Source organism: Scyliorhinus torazame, chromosome 8, assembly GCF_047496885.1.
Source record: "Scyliorhinus torazame isolate Kashiwa2021f chromosome 8, sScyTor2.1, whole genome shotgun sequence".
Classification (NCBI taxonomy): Eukaryota; Metazoa; Chordata; class Chondrichthyes; order Carcharhiniformes; family Scyliorhinidae; genus Scyliorhinus; species Scyliorhinus torazame.
In genome coordinates this window covers 249,345,819-249,365,265 of record NC_092714.1, presented here as the reverse complement: position 1 = coordinate 249,365,265, position 19,447 = coordinate 249,345,819, and the positions used below count along the sequence as shown (strand labels likewise).

At 48.0% G+C, this 19,447-nt stretch overlaps 1 long non-coding RNA gene across 1 annotated transcript in view; it reads left to right on the top strand.

Moving 5' to 3' along the window:
• Positions 1–15,438, top strand: part of LOC140428838 (uncharacterized) — a 57,439-nt gene extending 42,001 nt beyond the window's left edge. Inside the window, exon 3 of the long non-coding RNA XR_011948922.1 lies at positions 15,151–15,438. This is a non-coding gene — a long non-coding RNA (uncharacterized lncRNA). The remainder of the gene's footprint in view (positions 1–15,150) is intronic.
• Positions 15,439–19,447: the final 4,009 nt, after the last annotated feature.

The following is a 19,447-nucleotide window of genomic DNA, read 5'->3' as shown; positions in this document are numbered from 1 at the left end:
CCTCCACCCCGGCACGGACCCCCCCCCCAACCTCCACTCCGGCACGGCACGGACCCCCCCCCAACCTCCACCCCAGCACGGACCCCCCCCCAACCTGAACCGGCACGGACCCCCCCCAACCTCCACCCCAGCACGGACCCCCCCCCAACCTCCACCCCGGCACGGCACGGACCCCCCCCCAACCTCCACCCCGGCACGGCACGGACCCCCCCCAACCTCCACCCCAGCACGGACCCCCCCCAACCTCCACCCCGGCACGGCACGGACCCCCCCCCCAACCTCCACCCCAGCACGGACCCCCCCCAACCTCCACATCAGCACGGACCCCCCCCCCAACCCCCAACCTCCGCCCCGGCACGGACCCCCTCCCGGCACTCCCCCGGAGCCCAGCCTACTCTAACCACCCCCCCCGCCGCACACACACACACACAACCCGAGACACACCTCTCCTCACGCAATCAGACTGCGGCCACGCCATTGCCTGCCCAGAGCCAACTCCCCAGGCCGTCACTCACCTCCACGCTGGTCGGCGTGAGCCTGGAGCACCGGGTCACGCCGATGAAAAGGAGGTTTGATTCACGTCGACGTGAACGGTCATCACGTCGACGGGACTTCGGCCCATCCGGAAGGGAGAATATCGGCAGGCCGAAAATCGGCTGCCTTGCGCAAACCCGTGACATTCTCCGCGGCAGCGGCGCCATTAACGCCCCGCCGACCTTTCTCCCTTCGGAGACTTCGGCAACCGGCGGGGGCGGGATTCACGGCGACCAACGGCCATTCTCCGACCCTCTGGGGGGTCGGAGAATGACGCCCCAGGATTCTCTTTTTAAAGGGTGCCCGTTTCGGCGTTAAAAAAGTACCCCCCCGCCCCCGCAGATATGGGGAACCCTCCCCCCGACACAAGTACTGTGTCAACCTCCCGTCCCTAAAAGCACGGGGCAACCCCCCACAGATAAGGAAACCTCCCTCTCCACCCCCACACACACACAGCACAGTGGCAAACCCACTACAGATAAGGGAACCCCTCTCCCCACACAATGACTGGGGCAAGCCCCCCCTCCCCTCATGGATAATGGGGACACTCAGGATAAATTTAGCATGGCCAATCCACCTAACCTGCACATCGTTTGACTGTGGGGAGGAAACCGGAGCACCCGGAGGAAACCCACGCAGACATGGGGAGAATGTGCAAACTCCACACAGACAATCACCCGAGGTTGGAATTGAACCAAGGTCCCTGGCACTGAGAGGCAGCAATGCTAACCACTGTGCCACAGAGCCGCCCTGTAAAGTAGATTAAATTAATTAGTGGGAATGCTGCTGTACATAGGATCCCTGATGTAAGACTGAGGATCAAGGAGAATAATGCTTTAATTTGAGTGGAGTATGTGGCACAGATGCCTGAATGTTATGCAGTTAATTCAAAGGCTAGCCTATTTCATCTGTTTGACGAATTGACATGTCTTTCAGCAGGCATACGTTCCAGCTCTTGGTCTACAATTGTTTGACGTTCATGCCTTCTCTGGCCTGCTCAAAAGGAAGGCCCTATGAGGAGTTGCATTGTGTAAAATGCAACAATGATGTTGGGACCTTGTTAAGCTATGCTGCAGCACTCCCCAATCCTAGCATCTGAAGCTCTGCAGAATGATGCAAGTTGTGTGCAATCAGGTAATAGAGAGCATCTCATTATAATATTTCTCACCACTTACACTTGGATCCCTGCCATGTAAGTATCCACCGGTGCAGTAATTATCCTTTGTTCCTCAGTTCAGTCTTCAAATTATGGTGGACATTTACTGCAAAATGTGAAACTGTGTCAATTGCCAGCATAGCAGGCATCGACATGTTTGATATGATACCTGTGGTCAGATACACTGCCCACTGAAGGAGTGAATTCCTCTCTGTTTATGAAAAGGGTGGCATTAGGGGTGAGATCCACTAGTAAAAATGCCCTGCTTTCTTGTTGCTACCTGTTTTCAATGGCGAGATGGACAAGGAACGTATTACCTGCAGAAGGCATTCGAATTTGGGAGATTCAGCAGATGTTTCCTGCTATGGAACAACCACAGCACAAAAGGTCACTATGACTGACAGTGTCATCTCTGTTGCAGCGTCTTGCTCATCTATCTGCTGAAGTGTGCAGAAAGGTCTCCATGGGGTATCAGTCACCGCATAAGGTTTTATCCAACTTGTCCGGGTGCAACTGTCTGGGTTTGTAAGCAGGGCTGTTGGTGTAAGTAGCGGCCTTCTGAAGTAATAAATACATCTGACTGGCAAGTCTCCTAAGCCTCCTCCTGCAGAATTTGCAAATGGACAGAGATGCCTAGAAGGATACCTTCACTTCACCGCACACAACTGTTGTTCCTGGGGGAAGAATGACAAATAACAGATGTGCTACAGCTTTAAGATGTTCGTAGTAAGGAGTCAGTACGTTTTATTAGTGTACTCTCTCACACAACAGCAATGTAGTGGAGGAGTGGTGAACAAGTGACATACTTGTTAAGTGGGCTCTGAACACCAGGAGAAATGTTCAGATCCTCTGAACCTGTATTTGGAGCTTAGCCGTCGTTTTCATTACTCTGGGACCTTAATAGACCAGATGCGCAACAATGAGGCCCTGACACCACAGGCACTTATAGGAAGGAAAAATAGCCCACATTAGTGTTTTGTTACCTGTGTAGTAGGTAACATGTGCCACTCAACCCAGTTACAGAAGAGGCTTCCGGAAGAAGGCTCGAAGTCATCCAGAAGTTTATGTAAGGTTTATTGAGTAACAGAACTTAACAACTGCGTGAGTTCTTACTTTAAGAACTATACTAGTAGAAAGGTTACAACTTTTACATACAACAACTAGGCCTGACCACACTAGCAGCCCTGAGCTAAATCTCTGCTTCTGCTCTCCTCACAGTCTAATCAGCCAAAGAGACCGGAGGGCTGCTTGCTTCTCCTTGTATACCCGCCAGTGCTGCCCCCTAGTGATCTTTCCATTTCCTATCAACCCCTTCTGTACATACCCACGTAAAGATCACTACAATTGGGACACTGGGAAGATGGCAATATTCGGCATCTCATAATGCAGGGAAGAACAGAACAATTCAGAATAAGACTTCCCAGGTGCCAGATGCACAGCAGCACCGTGGGCGTTATTTGTCATAGTGTCATTTAGCAAATCATTGGTGTCCTCAACTAGCAAATTTGATGCTGAAGATGATTCGAGGGGGAATGGAAGAAGATTCTTTAAAACATAAGACAGACAAATCATCCAGAACGATTGCAGTCTGCTGTATTGCTTCAAGATGAACCTTCACTTTGAAATGAATGAGGACCACACCCATGCAACAACCACAGAAGGCAAAGAATTCAAACTGCCTGCATCAACAAGGAATGAAATTAGCACACATGGGGTTAAGGACAATGCTCAGCCTAATTGGCATGGAAGTTTATACTCCTCACTGGACGTGCTCCCTCATACTCACACATTGTCCCACTGAAACTATTCTCAATCCACAGGAATGATTGCCAGGTGAAGCAAATTATCTGGCCTTGGTTATCTTCCTCCTTTGGTCACATCAACGACCATTCCATACGGTGTGAATGTGTATCATGCCACAAATGTTTGATACTTTGGTGCCAAAAATGGGAAGCTTCTATTTTCCCAAGGCAAGATTCCTCAGTTTCACAATAGGTACAAAATATTGGTAAGATGTGTATGTTGAGAGATGTGCTGTACGCAGCTATAACAGGGCATTTTGCCTACTGGGCAGGAATGTAGCCTAACAAGTGACCGTCCCATTCTAAGATAAAGGGAGACCTAGTTGATCTTAAAGGTTGCTGGCTGATTTATCATGAAGCAAAGGACCCCAGTAAAAGTTGCCTAGCTGTGACAATTGGTTGGCTTGGAGGCCACTTCTCAGGCCACAACTGTTGCATTGTGCGCAGTTCTGGTCACCACATTACAGGAAGGACGTAATTGCTCTGGAGAGAGTGCAGAGGAGGCTTACAAGAATGTTGCCAGGGCTAGAAAAGTGTGGCTACGAGGAGAGAGTGGATAGGTTGGGGTTATTTTCCTTGGAACAAAGAAGGCTGAGGGGTGACTTAATTGAGGTGTGCAAAATCATGAGGCGAAGACATAGAGCGCACAGAATAAAATTGTTTCCCTTGGTGGAGAATTCTAGAACCAAGGGGGCAGAGATTCAAGATAAGAGGCAGAAAGTGTAGAGGGGAAATGAGGATGATTTTTTTTACGCAGTGGGTGGTGGGAGTCTGGAATTCGCTGCCCGAGTTGGTGGTGGAGGCAGAGACCCTAAACACTTTTTAAAAAGTACCTGGATCTGCACCTGAAGTGCTGTAAGATACACGGCTATGGACCGGGTGCAGGAAGGTGGGAATAGAAAAGGCATCTGGGTGTCCTTGGACTGGTATGAACAAGAGAGGCCAAATGGCCTCCTTCTGTGTTGTAACTTTTCTATGATTCCAAGGTAAGTGCAGGATGTGGGCAGTCAGAGATTTCGGGGCAGTCAGCAGTTTGAGAAGCACGGATTTTTCTTGAGGGGCCTAATCAGCCTTTAGCCTGCTTCAGCCCAGCAGAAAAACTGCAGCCACTTCCCCACTCAAATTAAAATTAATGTGATCGAGGCAGGAAACCATTAGATATGTGTCCTGCTCCATTTTAACTGCTCCCATGCCTGCTTCTGCTCGGCAATTGCCCCTTAATTTAAGCTGCAAATATGTGTGATGTTGCTGCATGTTTGCTATTTGCTGTCCAAATGCAGCCATATAGTGCAAATAATTAAGCACTAGAACTGGTCATTTTACTGCTGAATATATTATTAAAATGGTTTTATAACCATTTTAGCATGAATATTTACATTCGCAACAGTTGATGCGTCCTTTAAGCAAAATGAAGGAATATTTAGTTTGCGGAAATCTGAAAACATGAATAACTGAGGAAATGTTATGCTTGGACCAGGAGGGTAGATTTGACTGTTACGTCTGGACCAGCAATTCTTTAAAGAAGGAGGGATTGGGAAGTGATCTGGAACATTGGAATTCAAAGTTCTGGGTGTGGGTTATGCTTAGGTACACTTTTCTCTGGAGTCTCTTTACATGATTATAAATCAAACAATATAATAGCAACGATGGCCCCATTCCACACTGATTTCAACAAAACAACACGAGAAAGTAAATGTTACAGTCACAACTTTGGAGTGGAGACAGGTGTTTTGTTTGTATAAAACATTGCACGTCTACCTCACTCCAGAATCTTTAGGTTGCTGAACGTATTTTACACTTTGGATTAAAACATAATGAGCTAACAACAACAAAAAAACCCTCAAATGGAGTTGAATTGCAATGTACGTCTGTGCACTGGTGAGATACTCAAACTGAATGCATCCCTATGCAGTGAGTGTGTGCATGGCGCATTGTGCTGCTGACTGAATGGAAAAGTTAAATGAGGCTGCCACTGCTAAACACATAGCGCCTCGGACAGAGTGGATGGAGGATCCAGGGTAGCTGAACACCCCCAAATTCCTTGCTTAACAACAACCATGGTGTGTGGATTCTCTCTCTCTCTTCCTTACTTGTAGATTCTCCTTGTTCAAAAAACACTCCAGATTAATCTCCACTGGAAAATATTCCAGCCTGCTCCATTGAAGTCTTCTGGTTATCAACGTGTGAGCCTTATCTCTCAAAAACATTTATTTAACCCTTCGTCTTACAGACTTTGGAACAATAAGTGCAAGGTCTGCGACTTTGGGCTACAGTTACCCCTAAGGGATTGTAATGTTTGCTCACTACCATTTCCCAACCGTAGAAAATCTCTAAGCTTCCTCATGACGCACACAGTAAAGGTCACAGTGTAGTCCTCTGATACCACCTCTATTTCACATGTCTTAAAGCTGTTCATAATCTTCTCTTTATGATTTGTTTTGCTGAAAATCAAAGGTAATCTTCAGATGGTTTGGTAATAGTCGGAAGTGTAAATGATGGCCGGAATTCTCCAGTCCTTCGCTGGTCGTGGGATTCACTGGTCCTATATGCCAACTGCATTTGCTGTGATGTTCCTTGATGTGTTGGGTGTTCTGGATCACAAACAGGTCACCAACACTGGAAGTGGTGCAACTTTATTTTATTATAAGGTTAACTATATTAACATACTTGAACTGTGGGTAAATGCAATACCAGCTTTAACTGGTGACCCTTGCCTAGTCCTAACCAGGTGATGCACTCAGCACATGGTGAATGTCTGTGTTGCAGGCTGTGAGCTCTGTGCTCCGAGCTGGCTGCTACTAGAATGAGCGGGAACTCTCCTGTCCCCTGTCTTTATAGTGCGTGTGCTCTCACTGGTGATTGGCTGCGGTGTTGTGTATGCTGATTGGTCCCACTGCATGTCCATCAGTGTGTGTGTGTGTCTGCACCATAATATACTGGTGTATATTATGACATTCCTGACACTGGTTCCACCCCTATGTACCTTTCTCTGATTCTGTGTGTTACTCTGGCTCTTGATCCCAATTGGTTGATAGATAGCTAAGCAATTCCACTGCATATATTATTCTAACATCTATTTGATAATATGGAAAACTGCCCAGGTGAATCGTGATTCACAAAAATAACATGTTTATTAAAGATAAATTTTGAGTATCCGATGTTTTTTCCAATTAAGGGTCAATTTAGCGTGCCAATCCACCTACCCTGCACATCTTTTTGGGTTGTGGGGATGAGACCTGTCATAATATACACACGAGTATATGATGGTGCACAGACAGACAGTGAGTGACACAAAGGATGACCAATGAACATACAGAACATAGCAGCCAATCACCAGACAGGTGATTCTGTTAGCTGTGGCTCAGTTGGTGGCACTCTTGCCTTTGATCCAGAAGGTTGTGGGTTCAAGTCCCACTCCAGCGCACTTGAGCGCATAAACCGAGACTGACACTCCAGTGCAATACTGAGGGAAAGCTGACCTCTCAGAGGTGTGAACCTTTTTTACGTACATAAAAAGCAAGAGGGCAGCCAGGGAAAGGGTTGGCCCACTGAAGGATAGGCAAGGGAATCTATGTGTGGAGCCAGAGGAAATGGGCGAAGTACTAAATGAATACTTTGCATCAGTATTCACCAAAGAGAAGGAATTGGTGGATATTGAGTCTGGAGAAGGGTGTGTAGATAGCCTGGGTCACATTGAGATCCAAAAAGACGAGGTGTTGGGCGTCTTGAAAAATATTAAGGTAGATAAGTCCCCAGGGCCTGATGGGATCTACCCCAGAATACTGAAGGAGACTAGAGAGGAAATTGCTGAGACCTTGACAGGAATCTTTGGATCCTCACTGTCTTCAAGTGATGTCCCGGAGGACTGGAGAATAGCCAATGTTGTTCCTCTGTTTAAGAAGGGTAGCAAGGATAATCCAGGGAACTACAGGCCGGTGAGCCTTACGTCAGTGGTAGGGAAATTACTGGAGAGAATTCTTCGAGACAGGATCTACTCCCATTTGGAAGCAAATGGACGTATTTGTGAGAGGCAGCATGGTTTTGTGAAGGGGAGGTCGTGTCTCACTAACTTGATAGTGAGAGGCAGCATGGTTTTGTGAAGGGGAGGTCGTGTCTCACTAACTTCTTTTTCGAAGAGGTCACAAAGATGATTGATGCAGGTAGGGGAGTGGATGTTGTCTATATGGACTTCAGTAAGGCCTTTGACAAGGTCCCTCATGGTAGACTAGTACAAAAGGTGAAATCACACGGGATCAGGGGTGAGCTGGCAAGGTGGATACAGAACTGGCTAGGTCATAGAAGGCAGAGAGTAGCAATGGAAGGATGCTTTTCTAATTGGAGGGCTGTGACTAGTGCTGTTCTGCAGGGATCAGTGCTGGGACCTTTGCTGGTTGTAGTATATATAAATGATTTGTAGGAAAATGTAACTGGTCTGATTAGTAAGTTTGCAGACGACACAAAGGTTGGTGGAGTTGCGGATAGCGATGAGGACTGTCAGAGGATACAGCAGGATTTAGATTGTTTGGAGACTTGGGTGGAGAGATGACAGATGGAGTTTAATCCGGACAAATGTGAGGTAATGCATTTTGGAAGGTCTAATGCAAGTAGGGAATATACAGTGAATGGTAGAACCCTCAAGAGTATTGAAAGTCAGAGAGATCTAGGTGTACAGGTCCACAGGTCACTGAAAGGGGCAACACAGGTGGAGAAGGTAGTCAAGAAGGCATATGGCATGCTTGCCTTCATTGGCCGGGGCATTGAGTATAAGAATTGGCAAGTCATGTTGCAGCTGTATAGAACCTTAGTTAGGCCACACTTGGAGTAGAGTGTTCAATGCTGGTCGCCACACTACCAGAAGGATTTGGAGGCTTTAGAGAGGGTGCAGAAGAGATTTACCAGAATGTTGTCTGGTATGGAGGGCATCAGCTATGAGGAGTGGTTGAATAAACTCGGTTTGTTCTCACTGGAACGACGGAGGTTGAGGGGTGACCTGATAGCTGTCTACAAAATTATGAGGGGCATAGACAGAGTGGATAGTCAGAGGCTTTTCCCCAGGGTAGAGGGGTCAATTACTAGGGGGCATAGGTTTAAGGTGCGAGGGGCAAGGTTTAGAGTAGATGTACGTGGCAAGTTTTTTACACAGAGGGTAGTGGGTGTCTGGAACTCCCTGCCGGAGGTGGTGGTGGAAGCAGGGATGATAGTGACATTTAAGGGGCATCTTGACAAATACATGAATAGGATGGGAATAGAGGGATACGGACCCAGAAAAAGTAGAAGATTGTAGTTTAGTCGGGCAGCATGGTCAGCACGGGCTTGGAGGGCCGAAGGGCCTGTTCTGTGCTGTACCTTTCTTTGTTCTTTTGTTCTAGGACACGGCCACTATATAACCAGGGGGCACTAGTTTTCCCGCTCTCTTGAGATGCAGCCTCTGAGACAGTCAGAGCCTGTGAGCAACAACTAGAACATCCACCACGTGGTAGTAAGATAGTCTGGTCAGGTTAGCCTCAGGTCTCCAGTCAACTCAGCATAGAGTCAACCCACAGTTCAAGCATGTTTAATAATTAAGAGTTTAATAAAATAGAGTTGGATTTCTTCAAGTGTTGGAAGCCTGTCTCTCTCTCTGCTACAGTAAACGCAGTCCTCGCAGACCCAGCTTACCCAACACATCATGGTACCAGTGAGTTATGTTGAGTTTGATGGACCCACCTTGAGATAGTCTGCCTTTGACCAGCGATCAGCCATCCGGTAACATGGACAGCGTCCGCCCTCCCCCGCCGCTCCGCATCGCCGGCAACCTCGGCGCGAACTGGAAGATTTTTAAGCAGATGTTTCAGCTGTATCTTGAAGCCATCGACCTCGAGGCGGCATCGGATAGCAGAAAGATTGCCCTCTTCCTCTCTACAGCCGGGGACCACGCTATCCACATTTTTAACTCCCTCACCTTTGCTGAAGGCGAGGACAAGACCAAGTTCAAAACAGTCCTGCTGAAATTCGACAGCCACTGTGACATCGAAGTCAACGAGAGCTTTGAACGCTATGTGTTCCAGCAGAGGCTTCAGGGTAAGGATGAACCTTTTCAGTCCTTCTTAACCCATCTCCATATCCTTGCGCAATCCTGCAACTACGGCTCCACTTCCGACTCCATGATCCGCGACCAGATCGTTTTCGGGATCCATTCCGATCCCCTTCGCCAGCAACTCCTCGAAGTTAAGCAGCTCACCCTCACCATCGCCATCAAAACCTGCGTCCTACATGAGCACGCTAATGACCGGTACTCCCATATCAAGGTGGCAGAGACGGCGCAGCAAGACCCCCACGATGCGGAGTGGGTGCAGGCCGTAAAACAGCTCCAGGGCCTGAGTCTGGATGAGGGGCAGCCATTTCGCGCTCTTTTCCCGGGCTCCTGTGCATGCGCACAACGACCGAGGGGACGGCGAGGCCGAGGATCGAACTGCGCATGTGCGCACATCTTTCGACCGCACTGCGCAAGCGCGGTGGCGCACGGAACGTCCTGACGTCGGCGTCATGACGTGCAACAACTGTGGCTCCGCCCACTTAAAGTGGCAATGTCCCGCGAAATCGCGACGCTGTCTCCAGTGTGGCAAGCTTGGCCAATACGCAGCCCTGTGCAGATCTGCTCAACTGCCCACCACACAGCGATCCCAGCCGCAGCGCAGGAATGTCCGGTCAGTGCAGCAACCCGTTGCAGACTCCAACTCCGACATGGTTCCAGATCCCGACACCGAAGTTCTCACATCCCCATTCCGGGTGGGCATCATCACCAAGCATACGATGCTTTCCAAAAGAAAGGCTAATCCACTCCCAGTGCTGAACATTGATCTGGACGACGAGTGGTGTGCCACCCTTACGGTCAACGAATCTCGCATACGCTTCAGGCTGGACACCGGCGCTTCAGCGAAGCTCATTTCGAAGTCTGACCTGGATACCATCCACGTCAAGCCGAGCATTCTTCCATCGGCCTGCCAGCTCATTGACTACAATGGCAATGCCATTGCTGCCAGTGGCTCATGCCAGCCTGTGGTTTCTCATCGTTCCTCAAGTGCCACCCTGCGTTTCAAAATAGTAGCGTCCAACAAAGCTTCCTTGCTAGGTGCTCAGGCCTGCAAAATCCTGAATCTTGTGTAGCAGTTGAAACGAACCACAGGCCACTGGTTCACATCATACAGAAGGACCTCAACGATATGACGCCACGCCTACAGCGTATCCTCCTCAAACTCTGACGCTATGATTTCGACCTGGTCTACACCCAGGGCAAGGAGCTCATTGTGGCCGGTGCACTCTCTCGCTCCATCACCACGCCGTGCGAGCAGTCGGACTTCGTCTGCCAGATCGACGCCCATGTTGAGTTCTGCGCATCCAACTTTCCGGCCACTGACGAAAGGGTCATGCAGATTCGTCAAGAGACGGCCAGGGATCCTTTACTCCAACGGGTCATGCGCCATCTCACAGATGGTTGGCAGAAGGGCCAGTGCCCACAGTTCTACAATATAAAAGACAGCAGTGGTCGATGGCATACTAATGAAACTGGACAGGATAGTAATACCACAGAGTATGCGAGAGCTCGTCCTCGGCCAACTCCACGAGGGTCACCTGGGGGTAGAAAAGTGTCGCCGGTGAGCCCGAGAGTCAGTATATTGGCCTGGCATCAATGACGACATCACCAACACTGTCCTAAATTGCCCAACGTGCCAACGATTCCAGCCGGCACAGCCGAAAGAGATTTTGCAGCCGCATGAACTGGTGTCGTCCCCATGGACCAAGGTTGGCATTGTTCTCTTCCATGCAAAAGGCCGGGACTACATCCTCCTCGTGGACTATTTTTCAAATTACCCCGAGGTGGTCAGACTGCATGACCTCACATCAGCAACAGTCATCAGGGCGTGCAAAGAGACCTTTGCCCGTCATGGCATCCCACTTACGGTCATGACAGATAATGGCCCGTGCTTCTTCAGTCAGGAGTGGACAGATTTTTCCCGACGGTACAATTTCACGCACGGTCACTTCAAGCCCCCACTACCCCCAGTCAAATGGGTAAGCAGAAAAGTGGGTACACATTGTAAAACGACTGTTGTGTAAAGCTGCTGATTCGGGTTCAGATTTTCACCTGGCACTTCTAGCCTACAGGGCGACTCCTTTGTCTGCTGGCCTGTCCCCAGCGCAGCTGCTAATGAACTGCACACTAGGGACGACGGTGCCAGCTATCCTCATCCCGGACCTTGACAATTTTCCGGTCCTGCAAAGAATGCAACTGTCTCGGGCCCAATGCAAGTCGGCGTATGATGCCCACGCCACAGATCTCCCTGCTCTGGTCCCTGCTGACCGAGTTAGTGTTCAGCTAACTGACGGTGGCTGGTCTGCCACACCTGTGGTGGTCAAGCAAGTGGCCCCCAGATGATTTCTCGTTTGCATGCATGATAGCTCTTTTCTTCGCCGTAATAGGCAGGCACTGTGGCTGCTTCCACACTTGCCACGTGAACGTGATGTCCCGCCTCGCCTGCTGATTCCTCAGGACACACCCTTCCAAGAGGTCACCGATCTGCCATTTCTTTTGCCACCATCTACGTTGGGCGCAACTCCGCCCATTCCAGTGCGGGCGGCCCCTGACCCACCCTTGAGGCGGTCAACCAGAATTTGTCGCCCGCCACAGAGACTGAACTTATAGACTGAATGTTGCATTGCCTTGTGCTTCGTTTACACATCTGTACAGATTGTTTCTTTCTAATTTGTTGTATGCACTCTATCTGCACTAGACACCTTCCCATGTAAATACGTTCACGTATTTTGTATATCGTTCAGCTCCTACTCATGTAAATACGCTCACGTACTTTGTACATAGTCAGGCTCATACACACACACACTATTTATTGACACATACACACATTTTTTGAAAGGGGAAGATGTCATAATATACACACAAGTATATGATGGTGCACAGACAGACAGTGAGTGATACAAAGGATGACCAATGAACATACAGAACACAGCAGCCAATCACCAGACAGACACGGCCACTATATAACCAGGGGGCACTAGTTTTCCCGCTCTCTTGGGATGCAGCCTCTGAGACAGTCAGAGCCTGTGAGCAACAACTAGAACATCCACCATGTGGTAGTAAGATAGTCTGGTCAGGTTAGCCTCAGGTCTCCAGTCAACTCAGCATCGTGTCATCCCACAGTTCAAGCATGTTTAATAGTTACGAGTTTAATAAAATAGAATTGCATTTCTTCAAGTGTTGGAAGCCTGTCTCTCTCTCTGCTACAGTAAACGCAGTCCTCGCAGACCCAGCTTACCCAACACAACAAGACCCACGCAGACATGGGGAGAATGTGCAATCTCCACACGGACAGTGACCCAAGCCCGGGATCGAACCTGGGTCCTCGGCGTCGTGAGGCAGCAGTGCTACCCACTGTGCCACCGTGCTGCCCCTAAAAATAACATCTAATGACACTCTAAGTGCTGTCTGTGTTAAAGGTGCCAAAGAAATGCAAGTTATTGTTAATTCATGGTTTTGGTAAAATGCAGACAAAAAAGGAATGACTATATGAACAAATTAAATATGTGCTTGATGGTATATTAATAGTACATTGTAGCCTGACGTGATTTCCTCATCTTGTCCATTAAGATGACAAGAAATGTGCATGAAGAGACACTTTACACTGGTAATCATGGACGTTAGTATTAGATCGTGACAGGAAAGACACAGGAGGACCGCAGTAATGTTTTAGGGGGGGGTCGGCACGGTTACGCAGTGGTTAGCACTGCTGCCTCACAGTGCCGAGGACCCCAGATCGCTGTCCACGTGGAGTTCGCAGATTCTCCCCATGCCTGCATGAGTCTCACCCCACAACTCAGAAAGATAGCTAAATTGCCCCTTAATTGGAAAAAATAATTGGGTACGCTAAATTTATAAATTAAAAAAAAGAAATGTTTTAGGGATGTCCTTAAAGCATTCCTGAAGAAGTCAAACATCCACCCCACACTCATGGGAGTCCCTGGCATGTGTGATGGACCAAAATGGGGAATGTTCATTCGGGAATGCACCAACACATTGACAGACTCCACAGGCAACACACAGGGACAAAGTCGAGGTGCCGGAGAAAGCACACAACCCTGCCAACAGCTTATATCTGCCCAATCCTTCAATTGCCGCTGGCCCAAAATGCAGATCCTGTGCTGGCCTTATCAGCCACCTCGGAAGCTATTGAACTGGAATGGAATCAAATCATCCTCGATCATGAGGGACCGCCAAAGAAGATGCATTTCTGATAGAGTTCAAGGGCCCCTTTGTTTGTTTCCTCCATTATTGTAATGATTACACTTCAACAGTCCTCGACTTACCTTCAGACATCTGGGGGGGCGATTCTCCGATATGGCGGCCAAGTGTTCGCGCCGTCGTGAATGCCGTCGTGTTTCACGACGGCGGGAACAGGGCCCGGGCATGACAGATTCTGGCCCCCACAAGGGGCCAGCATGGCGCTGTAGCGGTTCACGCCGCTTCTGCCTCCTTATGCGGCGCCAAATGAGTGCCGCAAGCCAACCCGCACATGCACAGTTGGGCCGCGCCATCCTGCGCATGCGCGGGGAACTTCTTACGTGCGCCGGCTCTGACCCAACATGGGATCGGTATTCACGGGCCGGTCGCGCCGGAACGTAGGCCCGGGGGGGGAGGGGGGGGGGAGGCTGGCCCGCCGATCGGTGGGCCCCGATCGCGGGCCAGACACCATCGGACGACCCCCCCCGGTAAGGGAGCCCCCCCTCCCCCCCCCCCCACAGGCCGCCCCCGAGCGTTCCCGCAGAGTTCCCGCCGGCAGCGACCGGGGCGACTGGTGCCGGTGGGACTCTGTCGTGTCAGGTCAGCCGCTTGGCCCATCTGGGTTCGGAGAATCAGTGGCCCCGCCGATTCCAGCGGCCCTGGCCGGCGCCGCCCCAAATGCGCCAGCGCTAATGGCGCCGATTCTCCGCACCTCGGGGAATCGCGTGCCGGCGTCGCGGCATCGTGGCACGGTTGCTCCGATTCTCCGGCCCGGCGCGGGCCTCGGAGAATCGCCCCCCTGATGGCTGTGAAAAAGGATATATAAATGCAAGAATGTCTCGTCTTTCTTTGTTCCTTTCTTTTTTTGTTCCTTCTATCTCTCTCTGTCTCGCTTTTGTCTTTCAATCGTAAATCTTATTGTCCAAGTTATGCGATTGCTCTCCGTTTAGCTATTGGAGGTAAAATAAATCCCATTGTATTTCACACAAAGGAGGAATGTGACAATTTGAGGAGGAGGAGGGGAACAGTTGGTATAATTTCTGATTTGTTTTCCAATTTTCCTTTCTTTCCAAACCTCGTTCAGATTCGGGTTGATCCCTATCCTATTACTGAGCATCCTTCACCCTAATATGTAGAACAGTATAGGAGTGTACGTATGACCATTCCTGCACACTGCAGCAAATTTTGTGAAGCCTGCAACACACCATGTGCTCACAGTGGTCTATGTCAAATGATATATTCAGAACACATGTAAAGTTCTTGCACAAAATTGACTTTTAAAATTGTAAATTTGAACAGAGATGATGTTGGCCTTAACTTTAAAAAAGTCTATCTCTGACTCACTCTCGCATACTGATTACTTTTGTTGTTCTGGACTCTTCCAGGTTTTTCTTTAAGGAGAAAAGAAACAGCATACAAAGACTAACAGGAGAAAAGGAAAGAGGAAGGGTGAAAAATACAGACGTGGAGAGAAATGTCAGAATACTGTTTGCACACTGCAGGCGTCTGGCCCCACGGAGACAGAACTCTAGCCGAAGGTCCCAGCACCCAGATTGTAGGAGGAAAGAATAGCGGTCATGGGGGGGACGGGGCTATCTCCTTATCTGGTGACATCTGCTGGAAATGCGCATATGTAGAGAGAAGACGAAGATGATATTGAGACTGTCTGTGATGCTGCCGAGTCTTTCAGCCCTCCTCTACCCTGCACCCCCCCCCCCCCCCCACTTGAGATCAAATTGCCTAACACTAACTGCGGGAATAAGGGCCGAGTGACTGAGGTAAATGAGGGTGATCAGTATCCATGGAACTGAACCCCAATAATATGCCTTCTGGAGGGAAGGAGAGTCAAAAACATTGGCAAGAACTGGAAAGAATCCCCATGTCTGCGTGGGTTTCGCCCCCACAACCCAAAGGTGTGCAGGTTGGGTGGATTGGCCACGCTAATATTGCCTCTTAATTGGAAAAAAATAATTGGGTACTCTAAATTTATATTAATAAAAAAGAACTGGACAGAAAGCCGTAGCCTCATTTTTATTTTAAAATAAAGTAACCATTTTAAAGTGGTGTGCGAGAGAAGGGGAAGCAAATAATTATTTCAACCCAACCAATCTCAGCTACTGCACTCCTTATTGTTGCTAATTGTGGCTTATTTGCTTCTCTTCCAAGCCAGAAGAAGTCAACTTAAATATTTTAATGCTTTCATTATCAGCAATGGTAGAAAAATAAGCAAGTGGATTTACCATAATGGTAATAAATACTTGGGCTATGATGAAAACTTCAGACTGAAGTGCTGACTAAGCCTCAGATAGAGATCCAATACAATATTTCTTAAAGGACGGTTTGATCTGCATGCTGTAGCCTAGAAATGGCACAGTGTGAATGTTAAATATCCAGGGCCACCCAGGCGTCAAAGCAGATTAGCTTCCTATAATGGAACCTGTACAATTTTCATTTCTAGAGCAGCCAGGGCAATTTTATGCAAGCAACAAGTGTCTGCCTTGGCTCAGTTGGTAGCATTCTCATGCTATTTTAGATGTGGGCAGGACGGTAGCACAGTGGTTAGCACTGCAGCATCACGGTGCCAAGGTTCAATTTCGACCTTGGGTGACTGTGTGGACCCTGCACATTCTCCCCATGTCTGCGTTGGTTTCCTCCGGGTGCTCCAAAAGTGTGCAGGTTGGGTGGATTGGCCATGATAAATTGCCCCTTAGTGTCCAAAGATGTGCGGGTTAACTGGGATTATGGGGTTATGGGGATAGGGCAGGGGTGTAGGCCAATGTAGGATGCTCTTTTGGAAGGTCAGTGAAGACTCGATGGGCCGAATGGCCTCCTTTGCACTGTAGGAATTCTGTACAATCTATAGATATTCACTTGCAGTGCCATAACCTCCAGGGCAATGGGCCAAGCGCTGGGAAATGGGATTAGTGTTGTCAGATCTTTGTTGACATGGACACAATAGATCAAATGGCTTCCTTCTGTGCTGCAAATTAATTTAGAAGGCTGACAATGCAAGTCCCACTCCAAGTCTTGAGTACAAAGATCAAAGCTGGTACTTCTGTGTAGTGCCGAAGCAGTGCTGCACTACCAGCAGTGCTTTCTTTTAGATGAGGCATTAAAGACCCTGTCTGCCCTCTCAGGTGGGCATGAATGTAATATTTGAAAGAAGAACCGGGGAGTTATCCCTAATATCCTAAGTGTTGTTCATTTCTTCAGTGTTGTTTATCGATGAATCTGGTAACTGATCTATGCTCACTGTGTTTTCTAAGTTCAACCTGGATGTAGACACCGAGAAAAAGTAAACAAAGCTGTAGAAAGGTGGGAAAGTGAACTAGAAACATGGGGTAGACATTTTAGAACTCTTGTACATAAAGTTTGTGCACATATGTAATCTAGTGTCATTTCTGCATTGCATTTTTAAAATATAAATTTGGAGTATCCAATTCTTTTTTTTCCAATGAAGAGGCAATTTAGCGTGGCCAATTCACCTACCCTGCACATCTTTTTGGGTTGTGGGGGTGACACCCACACAGACACGGGGGGAATGTGCAAACTCCACACAGACAGTGACCCGGGCTGGGATCGAACCCTGGTCCTCAGCGCTGTGAGGCAGCAGTGCTAACCACTGCGTCACCGTGCCGCCTTATCTCTGCATTGCAATGAGATATAAATATACAACACTGAACGATAGTTACCCCTCAATCAGATAATTCAATCATTGTCACCTTGCTCTTTGTGGAAGCTGTGTACAAATTGGCTGCCATATTTCCTACATTACAACAGTTACTAAACTTCATTGGCTCTAAAGCACTTTGGAGCCTTTGTGAAAGGTGCTATATAACTGAAAGCTTTTTGTTTCAAATGCTACGACCACCCCTCCAAAAGTCTGAAAGATTTCTGTGAAAGTCTTTCATTCAATATTTTAACAAGCGCAATGAAGCAATTTATAGTTTAATATTTACTCAGTGCAATTTCTAACTCTATATTAAGGCTGGATTTGCAACCTCACATGGGTTTATCATTTCAGACATTTTATTGCTCAGTACACAGCAGGATGAACAATACCCTGTTAACTAAGCTTTACTTTCTGACAAGTCCAAATGTAGCCCAATCAGACAAGGAATGATATCTTGACATTCTTTTAAACGCTAACCTGCTCTTTTATTATGAGGTAACAATTAGCACAACATGAACACAGCCATTATCGCTTTAACCAGTGTTAGCGTGTGTGTGCTTTCAGGGTGTTGTGCATGCTTTAATAAACAGTAAAAAGATTTTCACACACCCACTGTTATGGAAGATATTGTGGGTATGCAGTAATAGTTTCCAAGGGTCTAAGCCGCAGGAAGGCTTTGCATGCTTTGGCAATGCCATCAGCATACCTGGTAAAGATCACTCAACACTACTTGTCCTCCTTCCATCAATGAATTTAATGTTAGCACAGCATGATAACGTACACCGTCATTCCCATTCCAGCATGACAAAGCAATGCCAAATCCAACATTATAAAAGCAATTTGGAACAGTGCTGGTGTAGCGCCTTAAGTACAGTATCAGTAAGCATTACTAAAGGGGAAGAAACAAGCGATGTTTCACCCGACCGTATGAACTATATGTTAGCAATTTTTGTTGCAAAGTGCTCGGTACATCTGTGCACACAGTTTGCCCAAATGGGACTTGAGCTGTGCAGCTCAAAATGTAACCGCAATCAACTGAATCTGACAAAGAATAAAAGCGAAATAGATCCAGGGTACACATTTGTGGGCTTGCTATTGATCTGCAAAAAAGGTGCTGGTATAAGCAGTAGACGTTTCTTCATTTTGAATGAATGTTCCTATTTGTTGATGCACTCGTATATTTAAAAGGAAATTCCCTACTCAATTTGAATTCAGCAAAAGAACAAACTGCAGTTAAAAAGTGTGTGAATGGTGGGAGGTGGGGTTGGGTTGCTGGGGAGGTAAACGACCGATAAAGCAAGGTGGGACTGATGTGCGAGGGTAATAAGCAGCATGACAGGTTAGTTAGTGGAGTTCAGCATCATTTGTCCTGGTAAAAGCTACACATCGCGAATAAATAGAAGTCAAGTTTAATTTTTTTATTTTTAAATTAGAGTACCCAATTCTTTTATTTACAATTAAAGGGCAATTTAGGGTGGCCAATCCACCTACCCTGCACATCTTTTGGGTTGTGGGGGTGAGACCCACCCAGACAAGAGGAGAATGTGCAAACTTCACATGGGCAGTGACCCGGGGCCGGGATCAAATCTGGGTCTTCGGTGCCTTGGGGCAGCAGTGCTAACTACTGCGCCACCGTGCTGCCCTAGTCAAGTTTGATTTTTGACAAAGAATACGACCCACACACCAAATGAGGTGGTTGTCAGGCGAAAACATTCTTTTTGGCTCCTGGAAAACCACAGAATCCCTACAGTGCAGAACATAAGAACATAAGAACTAGGAACAGGAGTAGGCCATCTGGCCCCTCGAGCCTGCTCCGCCATTTAATGAGATCATGGCTGATCTTTGTGGACTCAGCTCCACTCTCCGGCCCGTACACCATATCCCCAAATTCCTTTATTCTTTAGAAAGGTATCTATCTTTTTCTTAAAAATGTTTAAAGAAGGAGCCTCAACTGCTTCACTGGGCAAGGAATTCCAGAGATTCACAACCCTTTGGGTGAAGAGGTTCCT